We start from the raw sequence: 5,993 nt of genomic DNA on the forward strand, positions 1-5,993 counted from the left end.
GCATATCCAGATCTCCCCAAATCACTTAGGAGCTCTCAATATATACGTTTTTTTTCCATGATGTCAAGACTTTCAGACCAGCAACCAAGAATCTAATGAGAGACTGGAGGGGAGGTATGAGGCATCTGAAGAGGGGTCTTGGACTTTCTGGTTAGTTGATTCATATAAGGGATGTGTTTTTAATTAAATAGTGTTGGTCATTAAATGGAGGGGAGGGCGGAGTGTTCTGAAAAAAGCATCTCTGGTCATTATTTTATACGTCAGCTTTTAGGAAACACCTGGATTTATGCATGCTACTGTTACAATGGATCTTTCTTCCTCCAAAGAATCAGCTGATCCTCACTGCCCTGTGCCATTGTGCATGTCAGGAAAGATAAAATAACTTTTTAAAAGGCAGCAGGCCCCATAAATGAGTTGAAGGATCAGCCGCCTTTGGAAGCCCTATGTTGTTTACCCTATGTATCATTTGCTCCAGTGTCCTCCTCCAGAACTGCTTGTCCCTTAAAAAGATCAGTGATACAGATTTGTAGGTGTAATGGCAGTGATTCAGCAAGAGCAAGCAAAGTGTCCTAGTGCTAACAGTGAGTAAAGCTCTAGAGATACCAGATTAAGTTGCTAAAAATCCAAATCTTTCTGTTGCTCAGACCATCAGTGAAAGTACTGTAGTTTCTGTCTGAATGAAGAACTCAGCATCCCTCTGTGCCTTCCCTTAGCTCAGCTGAATCTCTCCAGAGATCTTTTCCCATCCTCAATCTACAGTGTGGTCCTATTCCATCCCAACAGTTCATACACCTAAAGCTGACCTCTTCTAGCCTTCTAACCAAACAAATTTGGCTTTGACAACAGCATTCTTTGCCTAACATTCCTCCTCTCTTGGGCTTCCTTTCTAGAACTGTCAAGTTTGAAGAAGCTTATGACAGCAGACTTGAATTATCTCACCTCTGCCTGTTGTAGTGAACCAGTAGCTCAGAAAGAAATTACAGCTGCTTGTAATGAGTTTTTTCAGAAACACATTGATAGAAAGGATTCAGGGAACATTTTGTCTGAAGATTTTTTTTCCTAAGCCAGTTTACAGGCTTCCAGTGCAAATTTACTGCAGGCATTAACCTCTTGTCAAAATCTGTATCATGTTAGTGTAGTAGGATTTCAGGTCAGACTCTTGAAACAATAAGCCGATTTTGATTTTGAAGGCCTTATGGACTTTATTCTTCTGCCTCCCTCAATCCTTGTGTGTCTTACAAGTTTTGTCAGGACTGAGGAATTAGTCAGAAGGAATGGTAAATAAAGAGAAAATAAGATGAGTCAATCAGTCTAACAAAATGTAGTCCCTCCATTCCTGTTTACATGTGGTATTTTTCACTGTTCTGTTTCCCAATATGAAGAAAAAGAATAACAGATTGAGACAGATTTGGCTTCAAATCAAAGCATTAAGGAAAAAAGAAGAACAATTAGTACAAATGACAAAATCCTATATGTACTAAGATGACTAAGAATTTGAAAGATGTTTTCTTTTCTTGCTGTTGCATTCCTTTGTCTGAATTCCAGCTAGTACCTGCGTGCACTTTGAAAACATTGTACTGCTTATAAAGACAATTATCTTTACACATCTTGAATCTATAAAGGTATGTCATCTAGAATTTAGAATTACTCAGACATTTGTTATGTCTTTATTCATGATACAGGTTTGTTGTGAGACCCTGGAAAAGCAGTGACACATCCACATGTAGCTTTTTGCACAAGGCTGGAAGTTAAACAGAAACATGGTTCATTTGAGTTTAGTCCATGGCAAAGCTCCACGTACAAGGCAACAGTATCAGACTCTTAATGCTTAATAGCACACACAGGGACAGTGTGAAATCATAGAACCACTGGGACACATTTCAAATGGAAAATGTTAACTCAAGGGAAGAATGAAATCGAGAAGCAAAAAATTTAGCTCTTGATTTATCCAAATCTGACAGCAGTGCTTCATGTAACAAAAACCAGACCAACTTGGCAAACGGTTTTCCTTTTTTAAAGGAGATTTAGTTTTAACCTGCGATTGTGATAGATTGTCCATGGTAAAGAACCTTGCAGTGATGTAAAAAACTGTTATTTCTTAACACACCAGTAACAGACTTTCCACTGTGTGACAGTGCTGCTCTGTGTTCCCAGTTTTTTCCCATCTGCTTACCAATGTCCTGTATATATTTGGGTGAAGTTTTTTAAGTTGAAAACACAGAATTCTTAGCCCAAATAGCTTTCAGACATGCATTGAGCATGCTTTTAATTTCCAGCTCCTTTTCCTGTCAAAAGTTCTTGCAGTTTAGCAACTTCATTTGCAGTCTTTCAAGTTTGCTAGGAACTTGACTGCAAAGGCTTTGCGAGCCAGTGTAGAGTTCTGCTAACATACAGAGGCGCAACATGAAGCTCTAAGCATTCAGATGTTCTACCCAAGCCTCTTCACAGATCCATGTAACACTGTTCTGCAAAAATGGACCTTTGTTATGCAAGTGATGTGTATGCAAGATATGTATGTTATGCGAGTGTGTTATGCAAGAGAGTGTTTCAACTTATTTTAGAAGTAAATGTTGCCTTTTCACTGCTCTTTTTTCCTTCAAGACTGGGAAAGTAAAAAGAAGTAGGTTTCTATGACTCTCATTGAGAATATGAGTAAATCTACACTAACTGTGATCCAAAAGCTGGGTTTCAGTTACAAAAGGCCTTCCTAACCTCCCTTTAAATTAGCTTGCCTAAATGTTTTTTTTTAAGCTGGGATATTACAATCAGGCACTACTGTGGTTAAATATTCAGAAAGCATAAAGGCATCTTTTGAGCCGTGGTTCCAGGTGTGGGTCATTCAGGGATGATCTAAATTTGAACTTATTAATTCAGAATAGATTTATAAAACTCCATTAAAGCTGTATTCCTTTACACTTCTGTTAAAAAGTACAAGCCCAGAAATTTAAACAGACAAGTGGAAGCCAAAACTGAATGAGTTACTGCTGAGATGTATTACATGACTCCCTTGTTGCAGAGTGGAATAAAGTTTAGTAGTTTAAAGTGCCATGAAAAGGGCTTAAACCAAGTTTCTGGGTTATTTTTCGTTTTTCAATTAATGCTTCATTGTGAGTGTCTGTATAGGAAAACAAATAGTTGGGTACTGTGCAACTATCCAAAACACAAAGTTCATTCTGCAACCAAGCTATAGCAACTGATGCAGTTTTACAACATTAATAGGCCAGTGAAGTGAGCAGAAACATGAAGGGATTCACTTTGGGACAACTTCTAACTTACAGTTAGGAACAACTGCTGTGATGTGACAGATCCTTGCTACCATCAACAAAGTTATGTACCAATTGGCTGGCTGCACCTCTAGATGTTTCCTGTAAGGAGTCTGGATAACCAAACCCACGTGAAGGTCTGGTTACGGGATTACACAACCAGAGATCAACTCTGAACAAAAGCGTATATTGGTTTTGTAAAGGTGACAGTTTGGGAAAAGACCTCTTGCCAAAAAAGAGCACAATCCCAGAATACTATTCTTCCCCACTTTTCAGAGTGGAACTGCAATTAAGAGGGACAAACCTCAGCTGTTCTCAGTGTTCTACTACATACTATGTGTAGAATTTGAAGCCATTTGACTTGTTGGCCAAAGTAGGTGAATTCTTAACTGGCTTGTACTTTTCACCATATTTATTACAGACAAGATACAGCAACTTCAGTTTTGCTGTAAGTCTGCTTTTGCTTCTTGCTTTTGTACATTTGTACAATGTAGTGACTCCTGGTTTTTAGTGCTTCAAGGTAAATCTAAAGTAAAGTAGTAAAGAAGTAAAATAGTTCATACTTCCAAGAAATTTTAAAAGGAAAATTTTAAATATCTAGAACCATCTTTTTACTCCCACTCCAAATGGTAACAGCTTCGCACATACATCAATAAACCAAAATCATAATGAATGAAAAAAGCCCAAATACTTTCAATGCATTTTAAGGTATTCTTGAAGCTGGGAAGAGATTGAAATCCATATTCACAAGATTATTCCATTCCCACTGGCTTCAAAGGATCTGCAAATGTTTTAAACAATGAATTTTGGTTTTAATATGAACAGGTTAATTATAATATTACTGAATTTCCTATTTTAAATGTGTCTGTGGTGATTTATGCATAAAGAGACTGAACTCAGGAATCAAAAAATCAGATTTACTTTAATGAACTTCATATCCTTTCATTTTGAACACTGCTCCTTACGTCCATACCAGCAAGTTGTTATATTTGTTACCAGACCAGACACTGAGTCATTCTAGTCTAAACCAGACACTAAGCTGTCTGTGTAATTTCTCTCTCCTCCTCAGAGTTTTTGGACTGAGAGGAAAATTAGACCCCCTAGCTCCGTTTCCAAAGGTATTACTGTAAAAACACACAGAGGAGCTAAACGCTGCCAAGCAGCAATGGAAAGTCTTTGAGCTCTGGTTATTTCAGATGCAGCTAAGTTAGGGAGTACCACCTGATCCCAACAATCTGTCCAAACTTACAGTTTCTGGTTAGGAGCTTCATCTTCTTCTCTCCAAAAATCTCTCTCCTGACACTCAGTGATGATCCAGTGATAATCATATGGCTTATTAGTTATGAGGAAACCTGCCATTTAAATGTAAGAACTCTGCAAGTTTCTCTCTAAATTTTTTTTTTTTTCTGAAAACTTTGGTGGAACTTTTAACAGAGCTGAAATACAAGGATTTACATGTTCGTCATATTTTATGTTAAAAATCTCGTGTGTGATAAAGATTTTAAATGTGGGTGACACCAGAAACTCGGTTACTCTTTGAGAACAAATAACCCCTGAACACTTACCTTGTGGCCCCTTTGAACACTGCCTACTTCCAGAAATGTCTGATTGATTCCACAGCATAAAACTGAATTTCTTTTCAAAGGGACTCAGCTTCCTAATTAATTTATATTGGTTGTGTAATACACTTCCATTGCAGTGGTGCTTTAGTAACTTTGAAGTTGGAAGGTGTCTTTCAAACGTGTCATTTTCCAGCAATTGTAGCTTTTACCACTAGATGGCTTCCCAGGATAGTGGATATAGACCCGACCTCCTGAATTAACGTGGGATTGGATTCATTTTAGCACATTCTTAATGATATATACAGATGCAAAGTGTAAGCTCTTTCCAGCTCAGCTGTGAAGACAGCAAAGGAGGTTTCACACCCTTGAGCTTTCTGCGACACCTTCAAAGCTTTGCATACTGGATTATCAGGTTATTTCTGGTTGCTGTCAAAGCTCCAGCAGTGCTCTCAGTTCAGATGTGCAGTTAGATCCTCCTCAGAAACGCTTCATCAGTGCAGCTAAAACAAATCATACCTGCCTCGTGCTTTACAGCGCCAACAACCAAGCTGGGGGGCAGTATTGCAAGAAGCTTTGCCCTTTCTCCTGTTACAACAGAGTCCAAAGTGCTATGGACTCCTTCTTGTGTTGCAACTATGCCCTCCTAACTGGACAAAAAGGGATTGGGAAAGTAGAGAGAAAAACCCATTCTTTGTTACGAGGAAGTGTCTCCCTCCTTCGTACCGAGCCTGCCTCTTACTGTCCCACTACTCCAGCACCAGTTTTCAGCAGTGCAAACATCTTCCAGCACGGAAAATCCATGAGTTTTTGTGTTGTCCATAAAAACATTGGTCCAGCGTTAAATTTTGATGGTTAGCTGGATCCAGCCTGGCAATCCGGCGCTGAAGGAACCATTCCCCTCCACACCAGTTCATCCTGGGCCAATACTTCTGCGCCCGAGCTCCAAGATTTGAACTCAGCCTTAACGCTGCCTGTTCCTGAGCTGAGGGTCCGGGTGGGGGAACAGGGGGTCCGGCTGAAGACAGGGGGTCCCAGGGACAGGGAGTCAGGGTGGGGGACAGGGGCTGCCTGCCCGGGTGGCGGAGCCCGGGGACCGCCGTAGCACGCAGCGACCCCCGACTCGCAGTCAGCGCCCGCCTCGGGCTGCGTGCTGGAGCCGCTGTGCGGC

The sequence above is a fragment of the Pezoporus flaviventris genome, unplaced genomic scaffold (genome assembly GCF_033815535.1).
Source record: "Pezoporus flaviventris isolate CSIRO_AGI_PZ_B2104156 unplaced genomic scaffold, CSIRO_AGI_Pfla_v1 ptg000148l, whole genome shotgun sequence".
Lineage (NCBI taxonomy): Eukaryota > Metazoa > Chordata > Aves > Psittaciformes > Psittacidae > Pezoporus > Pezoporus flaviventris.